Raw genomic sequence first — 13,065 nt, forward strand, 5'->3', positions numbered from 1 at the left:
CCAAACATGCGTCCCAAACAGACTTCCTGCCCAAATGCATTGGTTCTTCCTGACTGTTCAGAGTAGTGTTACTGTCACAGGATTTTATCTGGGACAACTGCAGTTATATCCATGGGGGGGGTGGGGGAGTCCCTGAAAAAAAAAAGGTTTTACTTTTTTTTTTTTTTTAATGCTAAAGTGCAAACTTATATTGAATATAGTAAGCACACATTCTTACAGCTGCTACAACTTCAGTAAAAGCAAACAGTATTGAACTAACTGACCTGTTCAGGTCAGTGAGTTTCGGAACAGTGAGGTTCCCCTCGGTGCAGTCTAATGAGATACCTTTAAATGTAGCCTACTAGTTAATTAGTGACTCTTGAATCAATAATTCTTTAGGGACCTCCAAAATTAAATAATCTAGGAAATATGGCCTGCTGCTCTAATATGCATGACATAGAATCATATCACAAAAGTAATCCTACTGAAATGAGGAGGCTTCTGTTGCAATGAAAAGAAGAGACTGGTTCTATACAATTAGACAATTTTATGTATGAGATCAGATTCATACTTCAAATTTAATGTATATTTTTTTGCTTAACTTGCCAATGCTTTGGGTAAGGGAACATTTCTTTGTGCTGTCTGGCTCCTAGCATGTTAAGGAAGGCGCTCAGGAGGAAGTCTTGGTTGACAACCTGGTACTTTGGATACTTACCAGGGAGAGGAGGATTCCAGTCTCTGTTTTAGGAATGGTGTCTGTATTGTACATGCAACAGCCGGCAGATAAAACAAAGAAAAGGTCATAGGTGCAGGGAGAAGAACACAAACCTTCCAGGATGAATCCAGAAAGAAAGCTTCAAATGCTAAGCTGTATCTGTATTTGCTGTGGTTTTCTGTCTTTGCCATACGGACCTTTTCTTGTAGTTGCCTATATATTGCTTGCAAATATATATATATATTTGTACTCTGCTTGCAGAGTGCCCTCAGCTCAGGATAGCATGTAACCTACTGGTTTCACCATTCTCCTGGGAAATGGGAGATAGGAGGCTGACCTTCAGGATGAGGAGAAAATTGAACCTTCATCTTAATATCCTAGGTGAGCCCAGGCAACCAAACTATCAGGAGGTGGGGGGGGGAATGCACTCAGGGCCCTGATTCCAAGTTGGCAGCAGCAGAGCAAGGTCTTTGTGGTTTATAGAGTTTTTTGGACTTAGAGTACAAGAAGGGCACTGACAAACTGGAGAAAGTCCAGTGGAAGATGACCAGGATGGTTAAGGGATTGGGGCACATAATGTAGGAGGAAGTGCTGAAAGAGCTGGTTTTATTCAGCCTGAAACAAGGATAAGGAGCTGTTGTCTTCAAACACCTAATGAATGGTTCTAGAGAAGAAGACGACAGAAGCTAGCTGGAGGTGGACAGTGAAAGCAATAGGCACAAGCTGCAGCAAGGGAAATTCTGATTAATTATATAAGAAAAGAATTATTCACTGTGAGAGTGCCCAAACACTGGAACTGGTTGCTAAGAGAGGCTGTGGAGTCTACATTTTTGGTGATATTCAAAACATGATTGGACAGGGCTCTGAGCAACTGATGTAACTTTGAAGCTAGTCCAGCTTTGAGCAGGGGTGTGAATCAGAAGACCTCCAGAGGCACTTTCCAACTTAAGCTAGTCCCTGCTTCGTTCTTTCCTTGCTCCCTCTCTCAGCTTTTTTCTTGGTGGAGAAAGAGCTACATCTTGCTTTGCCTTAGGTGCCTGCCCAGGCAGTAGAGACATGGCACAGCCACAGCTCTTCCTACTTGACTCCTTTTTGCCCTCCCCACACTTGCATATTCTCGGAATACCTATGTATTCTGGAGTACCTGTGTATTCAAGGAGTACAGTCCTTGACCTCCTACTGTAACGGGAGTGACAGTAAAAGTTTGACCAAGCAGAGGGGGAAATGAAAATCTTTCCTCTACAGTTGTGCTGAAGCTGTGACAGTTGCATAAGTAATTTGGAGACTGATAGTTGAAAGGCAATACAAAAGCATGTGTATTTGTTATGATGTTAATATTAGACATTTTGTAAATTATATTTTTAATATTTAAGTCAGAAACAATAAGGCAATGTTGGATGTAGCTAATCAGCAGGGAGCAATGTTTATTGCAGAAACTTTCTAAATGACATTTTCCTCACTTAAGCGGGGGAGGGAATGTAAATAGCATTACTGTAATAAAATGCTGTCAGAGGATCCATGTTGCTTGAAAAATTAACATGTTTCAATTCACTTTTACATTGACATTTCTAGGTAGCAGCAGTGATTTAGCAGTGGAGACCCATTAACTTGTGACAGGGTTCTATTCCATTCTTATGAGCTCTTGAGTAGGATACAAATAATACTCTCTAACAGTAACAGTAACTAGGCATCTTTACCCCCAGCACGCGTAGTGAGAGATCGTACAAGCTCTCAATGTCAATAAGCACCACCCATGCAGAGGAGAAGATTATTAGTACATGAACAAGTGCACAGCACGTCTTGCCAACTGCACAGTAGTCAGCGTTATCCATTCTGGGTGACAATGAAATCAAAATGGTCTATTTATGTCAGATTCATTTAATTCCCACTTTTTGACTAAATACTGCTCACGAGGAATACATCTGTACCACAAAATAAGAGTGGGCCAGAGTGTGAGCTCAGGTACTGATTATTCTCACTTCCTGGCTCTGTTTTGGACCAGTCCAACTGTCTGCAAGACACATCTGCTTTAGAGAGGGATTGCAGGACAGTGAGTACCATTTGACCTCAAGCCCATGAATCTATCATTTAACAGCTAGTCTGAATTTTACCAATTTCATTTTTATTTGTAACCACATGGCCACAGAAACAGATCATCCAAGTTCACTGCTTTCAACCTTAAGGGTCAGGGACCAATGAAGGTTTGTGGGCTATATCTAAATATCTGCAAATGATTACAGAGGAAAGCAAATTCAGCCATGTACTTTTATGAATTAACCTGTAAATTTTAAGTTTCTTCTGTCCTGAAATGCCAAAGGAACTTAATAATACCAGAAAATTTTCCAGACACAAAAAAATGTTTATGAGGGATTAAAAAAAAAAATCCATAGAACTTAAAATGAGAGCATTTGGGTGCTGCAGGGACTAATGAGACTAGACATGACCTGAGCAGCTTCCTGTTTTTTTTTCTGTGGCAGTTCTCACCAAACTTTGATTGGTGACCACTGCCCTGTGGTTATTCCTTAGCCCTGCTTCCAAACACAGGCTGAAGAGGTGGTTGTGCTCCAGGAATCTCTAAAAAGCTCTTTACTTTTTTCAGTTCTGACCATTCAGTATGTCCATCTGTGTGGCTTTAGTGATGCTTCCATAATAGACATCACATCTTTTATCACCAAAGTAGTATAGACTATCTCATCTCTAAATGATTAAAATTGCAGTTTACATTGGGAAGCCCTTGAAGCTAAAAAAAACATACCAAGCATGTAAACTGCCTTGGACTCAGCTCTAAAAACAGTTAAAGGTATCAAAGGTAAAAAAGCTATTTTCAGCTCTCTGAAATGAAATGAAAAGAAAAACAGTAACTTTACTACTTTATACAGCGTCAGCTATCGAAGCAAAACACTTGTTCATTCATTTTCATATTGTGCCTTAAATGTAAATTTTCTTTTTAGTTTGAACTGTGATATCACCTTGAAAACAAAGTTTAATTAAATTGCCTCTGTGATATATTTTCATTGCTTGATGACCTAAAATTAGGACCACAAGAAAAGGATGTAACAGCTTCCAGTGTTCATAACAAAATTAAGATGTTTGTCAAGAAGCTTTAACTTAGGGTTTATCTAGTTAGTGGAAATAATTTTAAAGCATTCACAACCCTCGACAACTTTTTGTCTGAAAAAGAGTTGACATTTGATGATGACAAATGCAAAATATATACCCACTTATTAGCGCTCAAATATTAGTTTTCTAACGCTTTCCTGAAGTGAGTGAGGAAAATTACTGCATACAAAATCTTCTGCATTGTATTGCAATTTCTGTTCCAGTCTAACAGCTAAATTAAGACAAGCAATTACTTGTGTTATCAAGTGACAGTGGATTGAAACTTCAGTTCTGCTTAAAGAGGAAAGAACAACGACCATGAACTGGCAAATAAATAGTTATGATATCAGTAATATGTATGATTACGTACTTAAATCATGTGAACTTTTAGTTTCAGTATAAAAGAAAATGAAATATTCTTATGAACTGAATGGAGAAGATCTGCAATTGAAATGCACTGATTCTGCTTCACTTTGGTTTATCAAAAACAATGTTGGTACCATTTTATTTGATGTAGTGTATAAGACTATAAGTACAAAGAACTGTAACTTCTTTACACAATAATTTTGTAATTATTTTTGTTGTGAACAGGCTTACATGAATTACATGCAATTGACACATCTGAAATTTCCAAAGAGATCCACAGCTCTTCTGGAGAATTTTTCAGAGTCTAAAAATTGTAAAGAGCTGAAAGAAATTGATCTAGCTTAACTGTTGGTTCTGCGGTAGTTAAAGAATAAGGCAAGAATAAGTCTAACTGTACCATTACTTTTTTCTCTTAAACATCTTGTTCTTTGAAATTACCAGTAAAAAACATGCTGCAGTTTCCAGAGGTTTTCTGCTCCAGTGTTTACAACACTTACATTTAGAAAGTCTTTCCCAATCTCTGTTTTAATTTCTGAAAATTAAGCCTGCTTCTTCTGGTTCTCTCCCCAGTTGATACAGAGAACAAGTGATGTGACCAACTGCATCCTGTAGGTACCTATTTCTAGAGTATAGGAGAAGCCTAGTCAAAGAACTTAGGTTAAATGGACTACTAGCAGGTAAAATGGATTCTAATCAGGGAGGCTTTTACAGAAAACAAACAATTCCCTTAATGCACCTAATGACCAGTGCAGGTGTAGGAGATGATGCTTCCTGTTCTCTGCATATCACTGTTTTTATTAACTTCCTAGCTAGCCGCACTATTATTTGTCATAAACGTATGCAGCTCCTTAAAAAGCTGTTTAAAACTAAGCTGAAGAAAAAATGTAGACTGTGCTTTAATTAAGCTCCTGTCAGAGGTATTCAGGCAATAAATTAATTTGGAATCTTATAAATAGCTCTGTCAATTCAATTAATTTCTTGCATCAACATATTTAAAGATGTTAATCTTTCTTTGCTAAGGGGCTTTCTTTCATTTTAGTTAATGCTGCCATTTTCACACTTCATTCTTTTTTTTTCAACATTCTCTGCACATCTACCTTTTTATAAAATTCCTTCTTCCTTTGATTGAATCCAATTCAGATTCTCTATCACTATCTTTGCTCCATCTCAGCTCTTTGAATTCCGTTTTTCTCTCTTCTCTTTTTGCTGACTCCTTTCCACAGCTTCCATTTCTGTCATTTAATTTAGCACAATTAAAGTGGTCCATTCTTCTGGGTTGCTCTGAATTTGCTTTCTTAATTCCCAGTCTAGCTGATGCCATGGCTGTGTTTTTTCTGTCCCCCAGCCCCAGGGCTAATTTGGTGCATAAGAAGGTGCTGGAATGTTAGTGTATATAGCTGAAAAAGTCTCTTGTACTCTGAATACAGGTTCACCAAAACAAAACAAAACAAAATTTCTGGCATGCAGAAAACAGGCTCCAGTACTGGAAACATAATACATCAGTTTGGACAACTCAATCATTAAATTAGCTTTGTCTTTTTACTTTAATATTTGGTGCTTTTTCATATTCCCCATGTTGCTTCAGGAGAATTATGTTTGTGTTGCTTGAAAGGCAGTTGTGTGAAACAGGAAAAGGAGTCCAAGAAAAAATTTAAAAAAAGCTTCCTTTTGAGCATCTGGCAAATGGCTTAACCCAAAGTGAGAGATCAAAGAAGCTTTCCATCCCATTCCAGAATGGTGTATTGCTTGCTTTCTTGAGAATTTTATTGTTTCAGGTCATTGATTACCCACTACTCATCTTACACCAGAGGACTGGGAGATGCATGTTCTTCTAGATTCTGGTTCTTTTCACATCTGCAATACAGCATACTTTATTTTTTCAGAAAAATGTATATATATTCAGCTATTCCACAAAGCCCATTTACTGCTCATAAAAGTCAAAGGATAGACTCTTTGAGTTGGGTGAGCTTTGGATCAGGCCTTTCTATGATAGAGATCAATAGTGCTGCAGAGAGTGGAAAGGGAGAGAAAGAAGTTGTCTCTAGTGGCTAGAGTACTAACACTCAGGTAAACCTCACTTTAATTCTTGAATATGCTTTTGAGCTACTGAATGACTTTGAGGAAGCCATAAACTGCTTTTGTGCCTCATTTTTCCTCTAGTTTTCTTTTGGCTCTGTTTTTAATTTTTTGGTCTGGTTGCCTTCTTTCCTGTCATTTTTTTTTAGGATATTTTTTAAGCCATACTTTAATCCTATTATCCTACAAATCCACTATACACTATTATTTCTTGCTAACTACAGCAGCTGATAACCAGTATAGCCAGCTCTCATGCAGAGTGATAAGAAGCACAATAAATAGAGGCTGAGAAACAGAAAGTTTCAGGCATTTCAAAATATGCCTTGCTGCAGTAAAAGATTATAAAAAGCATGCCTGTTGGAAAATTAGTTCAGCTAAGTAGCACTCCTTATTCAAGAAAGTAACATAGAATTTTTTTCTTAATGGAGGTTATAAAAGAAAAAAAGAAGTTCTTCTCAAGCCCTGGGGGGCTTCTCATGGGAGGTGCACAAAACTGCTTCCTCCAAGGAGAGAGGCTCTCATGAAGGTTTTTGACTGATTGTATATGGGACATGGGCTCAGTTAGATAAGCTGATCTAGAAAAAGGAGGAGGTGAAAATATAAGGGGCTTCAACTTTCAAGTGTTCGCACGTCTTGGAGTGCCTCTAAGTCTACATAGATAACATACCAGCATCTCAAAACATCTGTGCATGAACTCCTGATATTCTGGCTTCTCCCCCCTCCCCTGCTGTATACTGCCTTTTCTGCCTTTTCTCTTGCTGAACAGTATCTCCATCTACTAATTTGCTCAGTAAAGTGCCACTGATCTCGAATAAGTGGAGCAGAATCGGGCAGGCTGATACCATCCCATCTCAAACATAGCACAAACCTCTCTCCCCTTCAAAGCTATGGAAGCTAATACATGGGTTTATCCTTAGAGGGTACAGCCCATGCTTTGCATCCAGGGGACACAATTGCTGGACGTTTATTATATTTTGCAGCACTCTCCTATTGTTAAACAAAACACACTGCATAACTGCGCAGTCTGTTGAATAGCAGCCCTCCTGTTATCAGTGCATTGTGGAAAGCAACCTATGACAGTATTAACTTTGAGCTTTGTGGCTGACTAGGTCAAACTGAGAGCGACTGATTTATTGCACGAATCTCCCTAGCAATTAAACTGCCTGCCATTAAGAAATGCTAACATACACCAACTTACAGAACAGTGAATTAATATGCAATGAATTAATGAATTAATATTCTGTTTAGTTATAATTATTTTCCATCTAGGACACTTAGAAGACCTGACCTTGTCTCATTCATAAGCCAGCTTCAATGGTTTAAGGAAAGAGAGAGAGGGAAGGAGAGATTAGAGCTGGTTCTCTTCCACCTCTGTGCCTCTCCTCTCAAACATTCCCAATGCAGGTCCCTTCTACACATCACAAAGGAAAGGTCTGTAAACTGTGTAAAACTTCCCCCACCCCCAAGAAAATATGTGCTTCCACAGAAGTATGTGAAATGTGATATAAAGGTTCTGTGATCCCAAGGATGTGATAACACTGTAGGATTTCCTCAGTTGTTTCTTGGCATATTTTCCTTCAACGACTGAACTGAACTACAGCCAAACATTTTTGTTTTAGAAATGAGAGCTAGATTATTTTGGCAAAATGTCTATTGCCAGTAATGGAAGCCCAAGGAACTTGTTATATCAGGAGAAGTAGTTATAGAAGGTAGATAATATCAAATAGGAGGACCTGAGACTGCAATAATTCTAGCATAGATGTGATTTATACACAGATGAGAAACCAAACAAAACAGTATATTTATGATGCCAATATAAATTGATTTTCTAGTGCAATATGTATACATTAGTCAACAAGATTACAGCAATATTCAGTTTTTAATTCATTGATGAACACTTCCTGTTGGCTCATACATTTTTAAGAAAAGATTTAGGAGCTGTCTTGTTCTCGATCATATTTTTTCATCAAAAAAAAAGTCCAAAGCTGATAGAATGGAAAAACCCTTTTCTTAAAATCCTATGACAGAAAAAAAAAAATCACCCTGCTGAGTGAAATGCTTCAAATGACAAAAACTGGTGTGTATACACTCGTGTGTATGGGAGGTATGGCGTGTTATTGTAAGATGGAAAGTAATTGAGGAAGAACTTACTTTATTCCCCTGGAAATATTAGGATTTATTTATACAATTCTGTGATTCCAGGAGAGGATAAAAGTGCATTCATTACGTTCCTAAGTAAAAGCAAGACAAAAGAATTTCATTAATCAAACCTTATTGATTTATTAAGTCTGCTTTCTGAGTACCGTTCTTCATTAGCAGAGGGCAGGTGAGAGCTTAAAAGAATGCTTCATGCTGTAACTTTCTGTGAAGGCTAATACCTTAAATGGCTACAAACTCAGTATATGTCTCTTGCTTCATTTGTCTCTTAAAAACATAAATTTTACATTTTGGCACTATATAAAATAACAGTTCTAAGCAAGACAGACATAGCAAGAATTAGCAAAGCTGGATTACAAAGTGTGTATATGTAAGGACCGGGCAAAACTTTCTGATACAGTATGTTATTATTAGTTACAGCTGGCTGGGAAATTTGATTTCTATCTAGAAATCCAGAATACATTCCTGTTTACAGAAGTTAATTCCTGAAGCTGTTTAAACCACAGGGCTCAGTACAGACTTTTGCTGGCAGAAATGCTAAACGTGGCAAGGAGTTTTCTTAAAACTGGATGGAGCGCTCTGCCAGCCTCTGTGGGCAGCAAGGTGGTCAAGACCTTATCTGCATGTCTGTTATGTGATAGTCTATGAGATAAATGACAATATCAAACTTCTTTTTCTCTCACATTTGTTATGTTAAATGATGCATTCATGTGGGCCATGAGACCCCTCTGCTATCCTTCCCTTCTGAGGAATTGCCCTAACCAGATCAGGCTGACCCAGATGTGTAGTGGAATCCAGACAAAAATAGAGAAAACAAGGAAACAGTCTTCTGTTTGTGATGGGACTTCATCATGGCAAAGGTTTACAGTGTCTGAGAATAGGAATGGTTCCTCTCCATTCTCAACAAAGTGGACCTGATTGACTAGCTCAGGTATAAATATCTACAGTTTGAGGAAACTGAATCCCACTGCTTTTGTCTGAGTTACAGATTTTTTTTTTCACTGCCCCATTTCTCCTAGACAAAACTGCGTTTACAAGTTTGATATGCATTCAACAAGATGTAGAGATTGAAGAAATAATATGTTAATTTTTGAATGCCTTAATTTGCATGTGAAAAACTGAGTTTAAGGGACTTGCTTGGTCACCTGGGATTGAGGAAAAGGGTGTTTTAGGACACAGTTTGATAAAAGACTTGGGCATAACCACACTTGCTTGGGCACCTGGACCCAAGATAGATTTCAAAATCCTCTTAGAGTCAGTACAGCTTAGTATGCGTCTCCCACCTGTAGCTCTTGGAAGAGGATCCTAAAGGATGTTATGCCTGCTAACAAGTTTTATGTATTTAATATTCTCAGATGCCCTCTGACCACTTTATATTTCTAATGCCGGAACATTCCTTTGAGCTTTTTGGGGTGACTTTGTATAACATAAACACACGGTTGTTATTCTTCTGATTTCTAATAGCAGTTTTCTTCAAAACCTTTCTTTTCTCATTCTGTCTTATGCCTCTTTTGTCAGCAATGCAACTTTTCCTTGTCTCTATATTGGGCAGCTTTTTACTATCATCTCCTTCCTTTTTTTCAGAAGAAAATCACAATTTGGAAAGCATGATTTACTTTTGGAGGGCCGTTTGCTTTCCACCAGAAAGGCCATGTCTTAACTGGTCAGTTAGGTCTTACTGATAAACTTAAGTTGCTAAATTGGTTGGTTGAAAGTTAGATAAAAACTTAAGATTGTTAAAGGGCCAAATACAACCAGTGTAGATTATTACTATGTGCTGGAGATGATACAACTGTACAATCTTATTAGATGTTTGTAGCTATGTTTTTTTCCCATCTTTGGGAATAAATGTCTGGTTTAGGTCTTGATACAACCGTTTCTGATCTCTTCTTTTGCTTGTCTTATCACTATTTCTTATTTTATTTTGATAAGAAAGAGTACAGAGAGTCTCACACACACTGACATCTTGATCTAGAACACCAGCATACCAGTCCCAAACCAGCTCCTCTCATACTTACCCACTACGAGGCCTGTGATTTCTAGAACATAGAGCTGTCATGCACGCCACTATACATTTCCTATCATGATCTAATTGTATGATCAGGGAGAAAATAAATGATAATTTCTGTGTTTAGTTTTTGGTACTGTGTTGGAGCTAGAAAATCATTAGTAGTTAATGCTTACATAGCAGTAGCACAGTAGAGGAGAGCCTCCTGTTCACTGCAGTCTGTTTTGATACACTGCAGTCCAGAGCACTACCTTCTAAGATGATCATTGTAATTAAATATGATTCCTCACATCGTAGTGTTTTCTTTTGCACACAGGCTGCTTGGCAATAAACTAGAGAAATAGCATCATACTTCTAATATCTGCTTCCATTTTCTTTGGAAATTAAATCTGTTTAATCACAAAACTAAATTCAGCTACATGCCTGCATGTCTTCTTTTCCTATGACATTTGCAGGAGCAACATTATCACCACCTAACATATTTCTACAAACAGAAATGAAGAAGGAATGCAAATCTTGTTAGAAGGAAATGCAGGTTAGAAATTACAACAGAGAAATTTTTTCTCTCAGTAGCTCTCTAATGCTTCAAAGCAACAACCACAATTCCCAGCCACACTTTGCCCAAACATCTCCTTGCTCTTTGCAAAAGTCTGAGCCTTGGGAAATGTCTTGGGTTTATTTTCATGTCACTCATAGTTGGAAGCTTTTAGTCTTTTGGATTTTTTAATCTGTTCCCACAGACAGTTTGTATTTAGTGTTGGACCTGAAGTGGACAATCCTCAATCTAACACTGAAGACATTTAGTATGTTGAAACACTTACCTGCAATTTTAACACCTATATTTATTTTAAGTCCCCTAAATGGATCATATCAGTGGAGCCCATTCTCTTTCCTCTTCTTGTTCATTATGAAACTAGTTCTTATAATTAATAAGGAGTTTGGGAATAGGCATATTATAACATCTTCCCATCTGAAGTTACTATTTTTTCCCTCCATTCGGATGATTTAAAAAGGGTGAGATCAAATTTGTGGTTTTGTTTTACTGAGCATACCAGACAACCATACCATATGGTACTATAGTATCCAGTATTATACAAATAGAGTTTATCTATCTCTATAGTGTACTATATGACAGTTGACACGATGTTGATGGAAGAACTCATTTATGCTGGAGTCAGGAATTCAGTCCTTGCTGGTCCTTGTTGCCCTTTGGACAATATCATTCTGTGCTGCCTCGGAAAAGAAAGCTGAAACAAAGTTTTTCAAGCTTTTAGTATAACTTTTTTGTGATGCAGGGTTTTTTCCTGCTTCCTGCACATTCTCCATGTTCATTACCTATTCTCTTCTCATGGGCAAAACAGTCTCAACTCAGGGAATTTTACTTAATATAATCTGTTACCAATTCACACAAACTTTTGATTACTGCTTCAGGTATTGAGGGAAAAAAAGAAACAAACAGTCAGGGAGACAGCCTTCCTCCCCCTTTCCCAGGCTCAGCTTCAGTCAAACACCTCTCCTCCCCCTTCCTAGTTTCAGCTTCCCATGTTGTGGCCGCAGGTTACAGTCAGTCCCCCACTGATGCCTTCAGTGAGGCAACGAGCAGCACAGGAGGTTGGGGTGGTGTGTGCAATGGTTTCTTTCTGCCACTCCTTGTTTCTTACTGCCCCTGGTTCTTCCACAGGCCACAGACCCTCAGGGGTGTCCCTGCTCCAACGTGGGTGGCCCATGGCCGCGGTCTCCTCAGAGGGGCAGATGCAGCTCCCCTGGCATGGAGCACCTCCTTCCAAGAGCACGCCTCCAGCCATGTCCCCAGCAACGTCTCCTTCCAAGTGTCTCCCCTCTTCCTCCTCGTGACTCCCTCCTTTCTCCTCCCCCCATGGCTGCCGCCCTCCCTTTAATATGTTTGCTCAGGGCTCCGCACTCCTGCAAGGGGCTGCGGCTGCAGCCTTGGACTAGAGCATGGGGCAGTGCCAGAACCGGCTGGAACCGGCTGGGACCAGCCCTGGGCGGCTCAGGGCGCCTCCTGCACAGGGCGCCCGGCAGCCGCCTGCCATCCAAACCCTGCTCTGCTGCCCAATGCACCTCTCTTCAAGGCATTGTTTTAGCCAAAAATCTACACTTTTTTTAGCTATTAGCTAGGAAGAAGCTCCTGTGGTCTTCAATGGCATAGACAGTTGGTTGTTTAATGTTTTAAACAGTGGCACACAAGGGAAGATTTCTGCAAATGAGGAGAGAAGACACTGCCATGTAAACAGACACTGACCTCTGTACTGTACAACACTAAAAGTCATGTGTTTTCCCCTCCATGGTCTAAGGACCTGAAACAGAGAAGTTATTTTTGAAGTAAGATGATATGTTAGGTTTTATAGGTACTTATAAATCTTGTGTTTTATGTCCATGGGTTTCTATTAAATGTTTTCTGTTCTTGTGCCTTGGCTCAACATGTTGTGTCAAGCAAAAGACAGGTTGGAAAGGGCTGAAGATATTTCAAGATACTTTACAGAAAACATTAAGCACTGCAAGTTGCCGAAACCTCTTCTTTCTTTATCGGTTCACATTTGTAGTAAAACACTCAGAAAGTGCAGAGCCATGTATTCAAAGGCACTTTTGAAAAGGGCTGGTTTACTACCTTTAGAAGCTATCCAGAATAGTAATGTTTTCTTGG

Source organism: Apteryx mantelli, chromosome 1, assembly GCF_036417845.1.
Source record: "Apteryx mantelli isolate bAptMan1 chromosome 1, bAptMan1.hap1, whole genome shotgun sequence".
Taxonomy (NCBI): domain Eukaryota; kingdom Metazoa; phylum Chordata; class Aves; order Apterygiformes; family Apterygidae; genus Apteryx; species Apteryx mantelli.